The sequence below is a fragment of the Macrotis lagotis genome, chromosome X (genome assembly GCF_037893015.1).
Source record: "Macrotis lagotis isolate mMagLag1 chromosome X, bilby.v1.9.chrom.fasta, whole genome shotgun sequence".
Classification (NCBI taxonomy): Eukaryota; Metazoa; Chordata; class Mammalia; order Peramelemorphia; family Peramelidae; genus Macrotis; species Macrotis lagotis.
In genome coordinates this window covers 91,084,734-91,102,045 of record NC_133666.1, presented here as the reverse complement: position 1 = coordinate 91,102,045, position 17,312 = coordinate 91,084,734, and the positions used below count along the sequence as shown (strand labels likewise).

Here is a 17,312-nt window from a genome sequence, read left to right as displayed (position 1 = left end):
TTCCTCTACCACTAGTTCCTATCTTTGAAGCAGGTTTTCCATTTGTCTCCCACCGTGGCATTCCATTATGAACAGAGCTGTCCCACTCTCCTTTCAGTCACTGACAATCTTATCAAATACATGACCTCTACCCACTGTCCCAATTCCCTCCAAATTCAGTCATTGATTAAAACCCTTAAACAGAAATATGGGATCAAAGTCCTAAATGTAAGGCTCCAAGGGATCTCCAAACTATTCTATCCCATTTCCATAATTTTCCAGAAGAGGAAGCTGAAGCCCAAGAAGGTAAAATGATTCGTCCTTATTTATTTTAAAGTTCATAGATCTATATCTGACAGGAGCCTAAGAGTCTTCCAGTTTAAGGCCTTAATTTAAAGAGAAAGCCCAAGGAATGGAAGCAGTTTATCCCTCCATACTAAAGTAACATATCCTTACAGCTGGAAGGGAAGTCCCAAGTAATCTTGTCAAATCGACTCAATTTATAGATTATAAGAGCCAAGGACCAGATGAGTCTTGTTTGAGAACCCCCAGCTAGCTGGGGGTTTAGACTAGACCTCTGCAAGTTCAACAATGTGACCTCACCATGCTGCTGCCTCCTAGGCTCTCATTGCTCTAGATGTTGTGAAAGTGAAGTGAAACGGATGAGTGGTCTCTCTTAAATGAAACTGAAATTTCCCAAAATGTCAAGTTTCTTTAAATAAACATTCAAGAGATACCTGTTGGCATGAATGGAATTCTTTGACTTCTTATGTATATACAATCTATGTAGAATAAGTGAATTCCTGGAGCCTAAATTTATTCCTTTTGATGAAATGAGACACTTGAAAGAATTTTTGTAAAAGCTTAGATTATAACATATCAATGCTTCTAAAAATCACTGGTTCTACCCCAAACATCATAGAAAAACATCTGTAGGCATCCTGTCATGGAAACAATTCGCATCCTTTAATACTCATATGTGCATCAGAGGTCGCCTAGGGTATCCTGGCAATGTCACTATCCTGCTAATATCAGAAGAATTTTTGTTAGCCCAAAGACTGTCAAATACTTAGTATCCTCTCCTGGACTGTCACAACACACCTGACTACAGACATATATAGCAGTGTTTAAAGTAGCATGATCAAACATGGGTTCAATGTGTAAGTACTTCCTGTAAAAACTCATGCATATGATTCCTGGGCTACCTGATCAGAATAAAGAAAAGTATGACCTAAGATGCCATTGGTTGTTATTTTTCTATTATCAAAGTATTTAAATCCATTGACAGTGAGTTTGCTATACTTAGAAAAGATATGATATAATTTTTCACTATAGCATAATTCTCTAATATTAATTTTATGCTAAGAGACACCCTGATGGAGAGACACTGACAGAGGAAAACCTCATTCTGGCTGTTGCGATTGATGGTCACATCCTTTATTAAATGTGAAAGACAGAGAAGAGAACTCATGAAGACTAACAACTTTCATAGAGAAACCTTACTGAACAATAAAAATCCAGTATCTGTGGTGAAATCCTGCCTCAGACACTGTTTTTGACTTCAGTCTTTTCTTCCTTATATTTAGAGCTTTGGACTTGAGAGTCTGTAATATTTTTTCTACTATTTTAACATGCAAATGGGCAAGTTATTCTCTTTCCCTTAGCCTGATTCCCCTTTTGAATAATGGGTGGAAGAAGATTGTCAGGAGAACAATGGTCTCTGAGTTCTTTTTCCAACACTGTGACCTGTATAATGAACTACTGGGTAGAGGTGGAATAGAGAAAGAGTGTAATCACTATATATTTGAAAAAGTTGGCAGTGAAAAATAGGAAGGGACGGTTTTGTTTAGAATGGAGTACTATAGGATGGGGGATACCTGGCAAAGACTGAGAATATGATTCAGTGATCAGAATCCTGGAAATAAATGCCCTTGTTTCTCCACAAATACTTGAAAAACCTTTACTTGGCTCAGTAATCTTCCCCTCTGGTTTCCCATTTATCTCCTGGTTAAAATCTCCAGGAAGTTTTTCTTTTTATTCTCATCCTAACTCTTTATAGACTTACTTTGGTCATATCATACAATGGAAAATGGCTCAGCCTCAGGGGTGGGAAACCTGGGTAGGAACAAATTGACGGGCATTCCACAGTTGAGCGACTACAATCACAGGTGTGCTGACCACACAAGTTTGCAGGCCATGGGGGAGAAAGAACAAGTACAGGGTTGATGATGTGGCAGCAGAAGGGCAGGGACCCTGTGATTATGGGCACTTACAGGAAAGCAGAGCCCCTGCTTTCAGTTCCAATGTGGAGAGAACAGTTGAAGTTTACAGCCACCAGAAGGACCACAGGGAATAAGATTCTTTGTGGGACATTGTATCAACAGAACCTACCCATGGCTGAGAAGTGGAGGGGACTGCACAAGGGTGGGTCTCAGGATGGAGGTTAGAAAATAACAGTAAAAAAAGACCTGAGGGAAGATGATAGCATGAAGCTGCTATACTTTCATAGGTTTGGCAGCATATTAAAACTACAGATTCCACCAAACATATATATATATATATATATATATATATATATATATATATATATATATATATATATATATATATATTATATATATACATATATATATATGTTTTCCACTCTAGAAATCATGGAGGAACTTCAGTGAAGCTCTGTCACTTTAGAGGAAAAGGGGAACTAAAGCTCAACTAGTTGGGAGAGTAGGAAAGTCAGCAAGGAGTTTTAGTCTCAAATCAGTCCAGGTCCCAGCATTTAGATACCAGTATAGGTCCAAGCAGCTAGATAGCAAGTCATCAGGGAGTGTTCCAAATGCAAAGTATGAACCCTGGAAACACTGGGACAAAAGACAGAACTGGGTTGGGAGCAAACCACTGCATAGACAGAGTCTGTACATAAGAGAGGAATCAGACCTCTGCATAGGCAATGCCTGGACTGCATAGGCAACATCTTGACAATTGATAAACCAATAATCAGAGCCCAGGCCCAGCACAAAAAGCTCAGGACTATACTTCCTATACCTCAGGAACAGAGTGCAACAATCAAAATAAGCAAATATGCTAAAAGAACCCTAAAGATAGAAAGCTATTCTTCAGATAGAGATGACAAAATTGGCATCCCAGAAGAAGAAAGCAGTAACAGATCACTTGCATGGGGGGTCTCAAAAGAGTCCATGAATTGTATTAAAACAAAAAATTTCACAAAAGAGCTTATAGAAGAATATAAAAGTTAAAGAAGAGAGAAAGAACACAAATGCAAATAAGAAATTAGAAACATGTAAGAAAATTATGAAAAATTGATTAAAGAAATCAACTCCTTTAAAAGTAAAGATAACAAATTGAAAAAAGAATATAACTCTTCAAAAAATAAAATAAATCAATTAGAAAAGGAATGCAACTTTTCTAAAACTCAAATCCACCAACTGTAAAGGGAATGCAACTCAATGAAAATTAAAATTAAATAGAAAAGGAAACCACACAAAATCTAACTGAAGAAAATAATACCTTAAAAATTAGAATTGGACAAATGGAAACTAATGAATCTATGAGACAGGAAGATTCCATCAAACAAAATCAAAAGGCTGAAAAAGTAAAGAAAACATAAAGTAGATTTTAGGAAAAGCAAACAACCTGGAAAATATATGCAGGAGAGATAATTATTGGTCTACCAAAAAGCCTTGAGCAAAAAAGTGTCTGGAAAATAGCATTCAGGAAATTATAAGGAGAAAACTGTCTCTATGTACTAGATCAAGAAGATAAAATAGATCTTGAAAGAATATATATACAGGGTTGGCTAGGTGGCACAGTGGATAGAGCCCTGGCCCTGGAGTCAGGTGTATCTGAGTTCAAATCTGTCCTCAGACACTTAATAATTACCTAGCTGTGTGACCTTGGGCAAGCTATTTAACCACATTGCCTTGCAAAAATAAAAAAATCTATAAAAAAAAGAATATACATAACAGTTCCAGAAAGAAACCTCAGGGTAAAAACTCCAAAGACTATCCATAGTCAATTTTCAGAATTCTCCAATAAAGGAGAAAATACAGAAAGGAGTAAAAAAAAAGTAATTAGAATACAAATGAAGCACAATCAGAATTGCACAGGCCTTGCCAACTTCAATATTAAAGGATCTGAGGGCCTAGAATATGATATTTTGACTGCCAAAGAACCTTGGATTCCAATCAAGAATTTACTACTTTCCCAAATTCAGAATATTCTGTCAGAGGAAAAGATGTATTTTCAATGAAAATTTCCTGGAAAAAAAGGCCAGAACTGAAAAGGTAATTCTATCGTTAATTATAAGACTTAAGACATGCATTAAAAAGGTAAATGAAAAGGGGGAAAAACCCAAATGTTGGTCTAGAACATTAAATTGTATATAACTATACAAGGGAAGATTGCCCTTGTAACTCTCTCTCTCTCTCTCTCTCTCTCTCTCTCTCTCTCTCTCTCTCTCTCTCTCTCTCTCCACATGGGGCCAGACCAGGGTTTTTTCCTTTTTAATTTTCCCAGTGGTAGAACCCTGATGCCCATATACTAATTGGGATGTAATGGGGTTCTAAACCTAAATTGAAGAACAGATCCCACAGTTCATTCCAGGAACAAGGTCAGGGTCCCATCCTGGCTCCCTGGACCAAACTTTTCTAATTACACACCATCTGATATGGGCAGGCAGGTGAGATGTACTTTTAAAAAGAAACTCAGAATGGAAGAGTGAGAAGTGGAGAAGGGAAGATTACAGTGAGGGGATCCATACCCTCTCCCTCAGTCCACACTGGGTTTCTGCAGGAGAGGCAACCTTATGTCCAACTATTTCTCGGAAGAGAGGGAGGAAGTATAGCCAGAAGAAAAAGCAGCAGCACTTACTGTACCAACCAATTCAAGGTTATCCTCTTGACTTGCACTCTTCTGCCTTCCCCATGTTGCTTTTCTAAGGCAGCTGGCCTTCTTTAGCTGGGAGAGCTGTTGCTCTGGGAGTTAGAGGAGTGCTGCTCATTGATTGCTGCTGTACTCCAAGCTCTCAGAGCTGTAATCTTTCAGCAGCCCCTCCTTACATTCTGAGGCCTTATGTAGGAAAGACCCTGGGTCACCCAGCTCCTCCAGACAGGCACCAGAGCTCCCTGGCTCCATGCCTGAGGCTTTGCTAACCTCTTGGTCCACAAGCAATGTAGAGGGCTCAGGGTCCTTTGTGCTTGATCTGGAACTATGTCTGCTGCTGTCAGGCTTGGTGAGTGGGCTAGGTTTTACCTCCTGAAGGGTCTTGATGGGGTCAGGGCTTGAGGGTCTATTGCAGACAGGGACCACCTGCTGCTGCTGCTGTAGCTGTAAGGTGCTGTACAGTGGGGGAGGGATTGGAGGTCAGTTCACCACTTCCTCATAAGGAGGTCATAAATAGTTTGACAAAAACCTGAATTGGTAGCACTGAGTAGTTATGGGCTTCCCAGTAGGCAGTCAAGTTAATTCTATGTTGCCGCTGCTGTGCCTGCAGATGATGCTGGGCCTGGCCATGATGGCAAGCGCAGCAGCAGCTCAGGAAGATTATAATAGTCCACACCAGCCAGAACTACCAGAGGTCATATTACTAGTTGCAACACTGAGATTGTCCACAGCAGTGTGCTGTGTCACATATGGAGCTCTGCTTGTTGATCCCCACACAGATTTCTTTATCCTGAGGGCGTTCAGACCTGAGTGACTGGAGGGTGGGCAGTGCCTGGAGAAGCAAGAGTGCCACACCACCCAGGAACCTTCCCCTCTGCAATCACCCTCTGGCTTGGGCTCCAGCTTGGGCTCCAGCTTGAGCTCCTGCTCCTGCCCTTGCTCCTCCACCACAACCACAGCCTCCTGTTTCATCTCCCTCTCTCTTGTTTTTTGGTTTTTGCAAGGCAAACGGGGTTAAGTGGCTTGCCCAAGGCCACACAGCTAGGTAATTATTAAGGGTCTGAGACCAGATTTGAACCCAGGTACTCCTGACTTCAGGGCCGGTGCTTTATCCACTGCACCCCTAGCTGCCCCTCCCTCTCTTTTAAGAAAGGTTTTTTTTATTTTGAGTTTTAAAATTTTCCCCCTAATCTTTCTTCCTCCCCCCACCCCCACCCCCCACAGTCTGTTAGTCTTTACATTATTTCCATGGTATACATTGATCTAAGTTGAATGTGACCAGAGAGAAATCATGTCATTAAGGAAGAAACACAAAGTATAAGAGACAGCAAGATCACATAATAAGATAACATATTTTAATTAAAAGTAATAGTCTTTTGTCTTTGTTCAAACTCCATGATTCTTTCTCTGGATCCAGATGGTCTTCTCCATTGCAGATACCCTAAAGTTGTCCCTGATTGTTTCCCTATTCATATGAACAAGTCCATTAAAGTTGATCATCACTCCCATGTTGTTGTTAAGGTGTACAATGTTTTTTTGGTTCTGCTCATCTCACTCAGTGTCAGTTCATGTAAATCCCTCCAGGCTTCCTTGAATCCCCATCACTCTTTGTTTCTAATAGAACAGTAGTGTTCCATGACATACATATACCACAGTTTGTTAAGCCATTCCCCAATTGAAGGACATTTACTTGATTCCCAATTCTTTGCCACTAGAACCAGGGCTGCTATGAATATTTTTGTACAAGTGATGTTTTGACATCACTTTGACAAGTAATGTCATGACACACACACAAGAATTGGGTTTGAGTTAGGAGGTGCTGTCCTAAGTCACTTTCTCCTCTGGAGCCCGAAGCCATATCAGGACAACTGGATATGGTCCTGGATGGGTGGCAGTCAGAATTAAGTGATTTGCTCAAGGTCATATAGCTAATAACTGTCTGAGGCTGGATTTGAACTGACATCTTCCTGACTCCAAGGTCGATGTTCTTTCCACTGGGCCACCTAGGTTGTCTTACATTAATGTGTCTGAATATATATGTGCATGTGTATAGATATCTATATATGTGTAAGTATATCTCTGTGTAGGTATATATGCATATACTTACATACATACAAACATACTATATATGTGTATATGTATATGCATATGCATATGTACATGTATATGTATATGATGTATGTGTATGTGTATATGTATATGTATATGTATACGTATAAGTAGATGTAGGTGTAGATATATAGATATAGATATAGATATAGATATAGATATAGATATAGATATAGATATAGATATAGATATAGATATAGATATAGATATAGATATAGATATAGATATAGATAGATATCGATGATCTAGATAGATATAATGTCCATGCTTAATTGTAGGTTTTCTTGGGGGGAGGGAAGGGGAAAAACAAAGTTAAAAGTAAAAGGTGTCCAGCATAGAACAAAAGAAAACCTACAAGAAAGCAAAGAAAAGATGAACAATTCTAAACACATTGTCTGGTATTTATTATATAGGATTTCTTGACATAAAAATTTATTACTTTATATTTTGAATCCTCTCTAATGTTCTGCTGTCTACTTGGCAATGTTTTTTGTTCTTTTCTTGTGAGTTTATAATTAAGAAAAGAAATGAAAACCAAAAAATGAATATATAAATTACCATCTCCTATGATATGGGCAATTTAGACCAGGCAAATTAAAAATGAATGATATCAACATAAACTTCACTAGTACTTTAATCTTCCTAAACTTGCTCCAATTTTTATTACTTTCCCACTGCTTTTCTTTGGGGAGTTAAGTGGGTGTATTGGGACAAGGAGTTGGATTCAGGACCCTAGCACTTTGCTTGCATGAGAAAATAGAATTTTCTGATGATCAAAACCCATAGACACATATCTGTAGGCACAGATGTTGGGTAGCCTGTTTTTCAAATTTAGGGAAAAAAAATTTTGATTCTCAGGGTCTGCCCAAGCATGCCTACTGGTAATGGCATTAATTTTCTATAGTCAATCTAAGAACACACAGGTTGTTAAAAACAAAGAATCCTTCTCAGGGTCTATGAAGTTAATCCTGCCCAAACATTTTCACAAAGATTTTTAAACTTAGTCTGAGATAATTGGGATTTATTCAAAGGAATTTTTTCTGAATTAGCCAAGAGACAACCCATAGGGGTAATCTTTAGAAGGAATAGACTGACTAGATCCCATAGTTTAGCATAAAAAGATTTTTTTGCCAAGAAATTTGAACCAGAAACTGAGAAAACTAAAAGAAGGATCAATTGGGAACCATTTTTTTCCTTCAAATAAGAAACTAATTAACTGAAACATATTCACTGCACTCCCCAAGACATATTTTCATATATCAGTCCAACTTTTGTTGCTGATGGTAGCAATGATATTGTGAAATAGATAATTAAAAGACTAAACAGGAAGAATGAACTTTTATTATTGGTGGGTTGTCCTCAATATAATACTGAGATTTCTACCACATTAGCATTCTTATCTGCATCACTTAACCAGCAGAGCCATGTAACTGGACCCAAAATGGGTCAACCCAAAGAAAAAGGCCACAACAAACAGATGGATCTCTTGTTTATTTGCTTACATAAAATGAAGTGTTTTTTTAAAGCATCAAAGTATTGAGGAATACTAGATCCAAGGCTGGGGGATGAGAAATGCCTAGTCCTGTCTAGTAAAACTCAGAATTTCTCAGTCTAGCCTTCACTTTAGACACCTGATTCACATTGCTGTGCTCATCAGAATGTCTGGGCTGCTACCTGTCTAAGCACCCCAAAAGTTTCAACTACTAATTATACAAATACAAGAGATAAAAAATGCAGAATGCATAGAAAAAAATTTTAAATACATAGAAGTCTGCAGGACATACATAGAAGACAGACTTACCTCCTTTTCAGTGATTTTTTTTTCTTTTTGGACAGCAGTCTTTATGGTCTGGTTGAGTTTTCCCTTCCAAAATTCTCCAGGTGAATTTATCTCTGTACATAGTGGAGAATTTTGAAAACAGAAGCCTCAGTCTTTCCAAGCTCCTCCCTTTTTTTTGCATGGTTGCCAAATTTGGTATGGAAGAAATATCTTTTCTCTGAGTGCATGTGATAAAGAATTGCTCCCAAATATATATTTGCCACTATGTAGAAATTATGGAGTTAAAAACCTAGGTTTTATTATTATATCAAGAATAGGTTCAGGCCTCAGAGAAAACAATAAACCTTAACAATTATTAGGATTTTAAGAACTGCTTTTATTGGCAAAATTGTGTCTGAGTGACAGAAAAACAATTCTTTTACATATTGCAATCTAGTCTTAAAAGTTAAAGAGAAGGCAGCTTCATAATAGAATACCTCCTTCAATGTAGGAAAAGTTGAACAAGGGGCAGCTTATAGGTGCAGTGGCTAAAGCACCAACCCTGGAGTCAGGATGACCTAAATTCAAATACAGCCTCAGACATTTAATAATTACCTAGCTCTGTGACCTTGGGCAAGCCACTTAACCCCATTGCCTTGCAAAAGCCAAAAGAAAAGTTGAACAAACTTAACTAAACAGAGTCATAATCTCATACATTTCCTCAGAAAATAAGCAATATAGGTAAATTACATCAAGTTATGGATTAAAATGCAATTAAAGGATTCCCAAATAGGCTGATTGAGGAAGAGAATTTACATGTCACCAAGGAATCAAGACTGGAGAATCTTCCTCTGTTGAAGGCCTGAAGTAAATTTTAATACACCCATGGGATAGGTTTTACCCGGTTCAACAACTTCCCTTAACATTTTTATTCCAAAATTCTGGTTCTGGTCAGCTGAGGTCAATATTAGCAGAAGACAGACTTTTAATTAGCCAGAAGTTGCAGGCAGAATAAAAGGAATTAAAAAACAAAAAATTCCCATCACAAGGATAATAGATTCAATGTTTTAGAAGTAAGTGCTTTCACTGCTTAGAGAAGGTTAAGAAAAATCTTAAAGCAGTTTGGAAACTTTGGAACCTTTGGAAACTTTAGACCTTATCTCTTTTTTATTTACTCTTTAATCTTAGAAGAATAATTTACTTTATCACTGTATTTTCTTCTGTGAATGATTCAGTGAACAGAATTCACTGATTTAGGTAAATTAGAAATAAAATCACCTAAAAGAAATTTAGGCTTATGAAGAAAATATAGGATATGAAATTTGAAATGTAAAAGTTTTGAAGTTAATTGGTATAGTATATGAAAATTTGTTTAGGAGAGATTCAGTTGAATCACTAAGAAATAAAAATGAGACAGTAAAAAAAGTACTAAAGGTAAGTTGAAGGGTCAAATTAGAGTCTTATACTTGCAATTTTCAAATGTGTAGGACTTTAATCTAAGCCCATTTTAAGATAAAACAGAGAGGGGTTTAAATAAGTAGAGATAAGAGCATAATGGCTGGAAAGTTAAAAAGACCAACAATATCAATAGATATTTTGAAAGTAAAAGGTTTAGAGTTATGGAAAGAAAGGTTTAAGGAGGTTTTTTTTAATATCATTGACATAAAAAGAATATGAGAAACTTTCTATATCTGTAATTTATGGACACCAGTTGGAGAAATTCCTGGTAGTAATTAAGATAGACAATATTCTGTCAAGTTACAAAATTGACCAAATAGAAACTAAAGCAATGCATTTGTTACTTGAAGGACCATTAGAAAGATATATTCCAGGGGCAGCTAAGTATCACAGTGGATAGAGCACTGGTTCTGGAGTTAGGAGGACCTGAGTTCAAATCCTACCTCAAACACTTGATAATTACCCAGCTGTGTGACCTTGGGCAAGTCACTTAAACATGTAGACTTGCCCAAAAAATGTTTTAATCTTTATGTGAGAAATATACAGTTACAATATCATTATGATTACAAGTTCCATAATTCTGAAGAGCCTCATAGGCCCCAAAAGAAGGAAATGAAAATATGAGACTAACCCTGTAAATCTTTAGGATTAAGTTAATTGAAAACATTGGTCTGAAAAATTTGAGGTTCTGCCAGCTAATGGACCTTGGAAAAACTGAGATTTTGAATGATACTATTTGGAATTATAAATCTAGATTTGATTTGATATAGTCTGTCCTAAAAATATTATGTTGTGATCTCATTTAGAAGTTAGCTATATTCTCCCAATAGGATAATTGTGATGTTTGACCCTCTGTAGGTAAACCATAACTTAATATTGGGGCAGCTGGGTGGCACAGTGGATAGAGCACTAGCCTTGGAATCAGTAGGACAAGATTCAAATCTGGTATCAGATGCTGGACACTATTTAACTGTGCAACCCCATATCCAATCATCCTGATCCATATCTGCACTGGACCCAGATGGTTCTGGAGAAGAAAGTGAGACTGGTGACTTAGCCCAGCAACCATCTCCCAAACTCAAATCCCATTCATATGCTTGTCATGGCATCATCTCCCTGTTATGGCTTTCTTTGAAAATGAAGGATAAGTATCATCATAATACCTTAGAGCAAAATAACTTGATATTTGACATTAAGGCAATATGCTTAAGAACTACTTAAATAAGAATTAAAAGTATAATGGCTTCAAAATTCCAATATATGTTTTTTGAATGTGATAACTATATAGAATGTCAAATTGGTATTGAAATGATTTTCCATGTAAGATGATTCAGAAATTTATCAACTGAATTGAGGTTATTTAAGTGATATTAGCTTTTGTTTTAAACATCCATAATATTGTTTAAGTTATTGTTATATCTTAATTTTTCTTGTATCTTGATTTTTTGGAAATCATTTTATGAGAAATGCTGTGAATTTGAAAATGATGTCTAGAGAGTGATGTAGTATCTTTAGAAAAATTCTTTCTCTTTTAACCTGGATGTTGCTAGATTACAAATTAAGTAATTAGAATATGTGATCATGATGTTTTAAAATTGTTAAGTATTTATTTGGGAATAATTTGCTTTAAAAGAAACTATAATAATAACTTGGAGACAGCTAGGTAGCTCATTGGATAGAGTTCTGGGTCTGGAGTCAGGAAGACTTGAGTTCAAATCCAGCCTCAGTCACTGACTAGCTGTGAGATCCTGGGCAAATCACTTAACCATGCTTGCCTTAATTCAGAAAGGATTAAGAAGGAAATAGCAAAACCAAAGTTTTGCCAAAAAAAATCTCCATAGACAATATTGACTATGATCCATAGGGTTCCAAAGACATGACTGAACAACAACAAATACAGATACTACTATTACTAATAATAGCTTATTCTTTGGGAAAAATACAACAGGTCTTTTAAATTGTCCTTATCTGTGAAATTCTTTTGGGATTTACTAAGAACGTACTGTGAAATTCTAAAGTAATAAATTGGTTTAATAACTGCTTTCCTAGATGAAATAAAGGGTAAACAAGTTTAGAAGAAGGGATTTTTATCAGGTGAACTGTTTGGCATCGGTTATGAAAATTTTAAAATTGTACCTAGAATATTATAAATTAAATTGAAGTTATACATTTAGGAGAACTTTATATTATTGAGACTCCTGATTTAGAGATTTTATGTTTGCCTTAGGGGTTAATATTCAATCTTTTCAGACATGTAAATCTGTCATTATGAAAGTTTATAATGACCAGAGTATTTCTATATTCTGAGTGGACTCATGTATTCACTGTAGGTGTGTAATTACAGAATGTGATTATTTTCTTAATTTCTTTTTTTTTTTTCGAATTTTGCAAGGCAATGGGGATAAGTGGCTTGCCCAAGGTCACACAGATAGGTAATTATTAAGTGTCTGAGGCCAGATTTGAAATCAGATACTCCTGACTCCAGGGTTGGTGCTCTATCCACTGCACCACCTAGCCACCCCCTATCTTCTTAATTTCTAATGATTTATTTCTACTACAAGATGGATTTAAACTAGAAAAGATGAATGAGATAATGCCTTATTTGTGCTTATTGTTAGCTACTATTGAAACATGATATGAAAAATAATGATAAACACTATGTAATGATAAGCATTCAGTATACCTAGACCTAAGCTGTGATTAGTGAAACTTGTTATTTGAGGTAAAAATCTCTTGGGATCATATTTTGTTAAACTGTTCTGAATTTTCATTTATTTTAAATTATCATTAAATCAATATTCTATCTTTCAAGAGAAATGTTCAAAAGCAATTAGATCAAACAACTGTTACCTATTGTGTCTGGGAGGGTAGAGGGGATGACCTTGTATAGACAAAGATAATATCCTCTGGTCTCAGTTTCTCCTTTGTGCTATTTCCTTTTTGAATAGGAAATTTTTTCCCCTGGTTAATCCTGAGTCTGTGTCACATATTGAAATTTACTGAATGTTTGGCTGTTCCAAACTAATGGTTAACTCGACTTTTACCAGGAGTCAAATAATGCTAAAAAGAAGCTTTATCCTGTTATGCTTGTGCTAGACAGGTCTGCACCCTTGAAGGACAGTCTTGATTTTGTTATAACTATATCCTTTCTTTCATAGTAAATTTCTATACCTAGGGTAGATGAACTGTAAAGTCTTATTTTTATATGCTCTATCTTGTTATTGCTTATTTGTGAACTCTCTAAATATAGTTTACCTATAGAGTCTATTAGTGAAATTTATTTCCTTAGGGGATGTATGGCATTATGACTCTGTTTAACTGAGCTTGTTCAAATTTTATGCCATTGAGGGAAACATTGTACTATGAATTTATCTTCTCTTTAATTGTTATACCCCAAGAATACACAATATAATAATATATAAAATTATTATTTCTCTGTCATTCTGATGCAGTCCATAAGAGACTTGATAAAATTTTAATTGGAAATCAGGTTTATTTTTTTGTCTGAGATCTGAGTCTATACTTAAGCATAATAAAACCTAGGTTTTTCCTATCTTAATCATTTCTGCATTGTGGTAGAATTATTTTTTTCAGCATCTGTTACCTATCACATGAACTCATTTCTCTCCTAATAGTAACAATGAATGAGCTACTAAATTTTATCTAACCATTCAGTGATGTGTGATATAATTCCCTTGTGTTTACAATTTTCTTTTTTTAAAAGATATATAATATTTCATGTATCCAATTACATGTAAAAACAATTTTAACATTTTTTTTACAAATTTTGAATTCCGTATTCTCTCCCCCCTCATTGAGAAGGAAAACAACTTGACATAGATTATACACGTGTAGTCATGGAAAACACATTGCCATGTAAGATACACTGTGAAAAAAACATAGACTAACCCCCCCCCCCCAGGAAAAATAAAGAAAGTTAAAAAATTGTATCCTTGATCTGTATTCAGGATCCTCCAGTTCTTTCTCTGGAGATGGACAGCAACCCTCATCATAAGTCCTTCAGACTCGGTCTTGGAAGATTGTATTGCTGAGAATAAGTAAATTATTCACAGTAGAACTGAGTTCATGTGTTTATTATTTTTGAGGAATAAATTGGATATCCTGCCCTCCATTCATGTTTGCTCATTGAATATCTATTTTATTTCCCTCATCTTGAGAGCTCAGTTGAAGACAGATTTGCTAGCAGGGTAGCCAAGTTGGGGATGAGAGTTTGGGAAGCTAATTCCCTGAGGAAAGGTCAAGTTGTCCCTGAGTTGAAGGTGGGCAAATCATAATCGCAAGTCAAGGCCAGGAATGGAATATGGGGCAGAGGCAGGCCTGGAACCTCAGCTGAACAGCTTGCATCTACAACTGAACTAAACTGTTCTATTTCATCTTATTGGATTCAGGTCAAGTTTCTAGTCTGTCTACATCGTTTTGAATCCTGATTTTGTCATCCCGCAGGTTAGCTCTCCCTTCTAGCTTGGTATCACTTGTACAGGATCATAGGGTGCAGAACTGAAATAGACCACAAATAGGTGAAAATAGGTTTGACTGCTGTGGTCTCAGTCATTGGGATATTCATAAAGTAAGGTGGAAATAGCACAAAGGTACATAATGTCTCAGAAAACCTTGTAACAACATTATCTATATTTTATTGTATGTATTGATTGTATTGAATAATGCCACGTTACATTTGAATCTGGCTTAGGCTGCACTGGGTCAGTTGTTTTTTTTATTTATTTTGTTTATTTTTTTCCCAATCATTCTCGTGACAGGAAACCCCTTCTTAGTACCACACCAGGTTTTTGACTAAAATAAACTATAAAATACAACCCTGAGGGAGAGGTTTGGGGTTTTGGGGTTTCATCCTGCTCCATTCCCAGGACTCCTGCCTCCTTTGGAGAAGGACCTGTGGGAGAACATTTATACTGCTCCCCACTGGGGTCTGCTCTCCTTCTGTGCACACTGTCCCCTTTGGTCAGAGTCCTGCTTCAGGAATGACTCTGTCCCTTTTGGCAAGGACATAAGAGCATATCCTAATGCAAACTAGTCATGAGATGACTAGATGGTACCACAGAGGGTTGGGTCTGGGGTTAGGAAGATCTGAGCTTAAATCCACCCTCAGACCCTCCTTGCTGTGTGCCCTTGGGCAAGTCACTTCACTGGCATCTGCTTCAGTTTCCCTCTCTGTGAAATGGGGATAATAGGAGCACCAAAGGGTTGTTATGAAGATCAAATGAGATAATATTTAAACACTTAGTATGCTGCCTGCCACAAAGTATGGGATATGTAAATTGCCTCCCCTCACCTCTTCCTTTCTCCTCCTGTGCCCTACCATGAGGGAAGGTCCTTTCCCCAGAGTCACACAACAAAAAACTAGCAGAGGCTTTGCAGGAATTCAGGCCATGTGGCTCCAATCATGACCACCTGCCAATGTCCAAGGGACCCCCAGGATCATAGAATGCAAAGGAGGCAAAGTCCTTTAGAGATCATCAAGCATAACCCTCTCATTTTACAAAGGATACAACTGTGATCCAATATGGAAAGAGACTGATCTAAAGACAGCTAGGAAGACATAAAACCATGCCCCTTCCAAATATAACAGTCCTTCCATTTTATCCTACCTCCAAGAGTCTACCAGACTTAAATCAAGGCATCAAAAATTAAGAGTGGAAAAGAGTCCTAAGAGATGATCTAATCTCCTGTTCCTCAATTCTTTACTTTAAAGAATTAAAATAGGGGTGGCTAGGTGGCTCAGTGGATAAAGCAACGGCCCTGGAGTGAGGAGTACCTGGGTTCAAATCCGGTCTCAGATACTTAATAATTACCTGGCTGTGTGGCCTTGGGCAAGCCACTTAACCCCATTTGCCTTACCAAAAAAAAAAAAAAACTAAAAGAAAAAAGAATTAAAATAATTATCTTTTGACTTCCCATAAAAATGAAGAATAATATTAGATTTAAACATGAAATAATAAAACACTGGGCAATCCATCTTACAATGTGAACTTTGTAAAGCTTCAGAGAACTGTATTTATGACCTACAGTTTCTACAAAAATATTTTAATTTAGAATAGAGAAGTTTTTAAAAAGTGATGTTCAGAATGACGATAAAGTGATGACATGTCAAAATCTAAGGGATGCAGTAAAAAATAGTAATCAGAGGAAAATTTATATTTATATAATCTTCTAAATGCTTATATCAGTAAAAAAGAGAAAGAACATACTGATGAAGTGGATATAGAAATATAAAAAAACTAGAAAAAGAACAAATTAAAAATCTCCAACTAAATACCAAATTGGAAATCTTAAAAATAAAAATGAGATTAATTAAAGTGAGTGCAGAAAACAATTAAATTAATAAATAGAAAAAAGAGTTAATTTAATGAAAAAAACTAAAAAAAAGTTAAACCATTGGCTAATATGGTTTTTTAAAAAGAGAGAAGGAAACCAAATCACAAGGATTAAAAACAATAAGGTGAACAAACACCTAATTATGAAGAAATCAATGTAATTAAAAGAAGTTATTTTAATAACAATTACAATTTTACCTAATCTATTCAATGCCATCCCAATTAAATTAACAGAAATTTATTTTACTGAACTGGATAAAAATAGTAGTAAAATTCATTTGGAAGAAGAAAAGTTCAGGAATATCAAAGTAATTAATGAAAAAATGTAAAGAAAATAGGGTTAGCAATTCTATACTTAAGCTATAATATAAGGCAGTAATTACTAAACTGCCTGGCACTGCCTAAGAAAAAGAAAGGTAGATTAGTAGAACAGAGTAGCAAATGATTATCATAACATTGTGTTTGAAAAATGTAGAGATCTAAAATTCAGGAATAAGAAATCATTATTAGGTAAAATTTATTGGGAAGACTGGAAAGCAGTCTGACAGAATGGATATAGACCAGTATCTTACACCCTTTACCAAGATAAGGTCAGAATGGATGCATGATCTAGTTATAAATGGAGTTATCTTAAGAAAATCAGAAGAACATGGAACATGTTACCTATCAAATTTAAGAATAAAAGAACAATTTGTTAATAAACAAGATATAAAGTGTTGTGTGTATAAAATGGTTAATTTTGATTCTATTAACTT

General features: G+C 36.1%; 1 pseudogene; it reads right to left on the bottom strand.

Moving 5' to 3' along the window:
• Positions 1–4,992: 4,992 nt before the first annotated feature.
• Positions 4,993–17,312, bottom strand: part of LOC141498757 (WW domain binding protein 1-like pseudogene) — a 36,904-nt pseudogene continuing 24,584 nt past the window's right edge.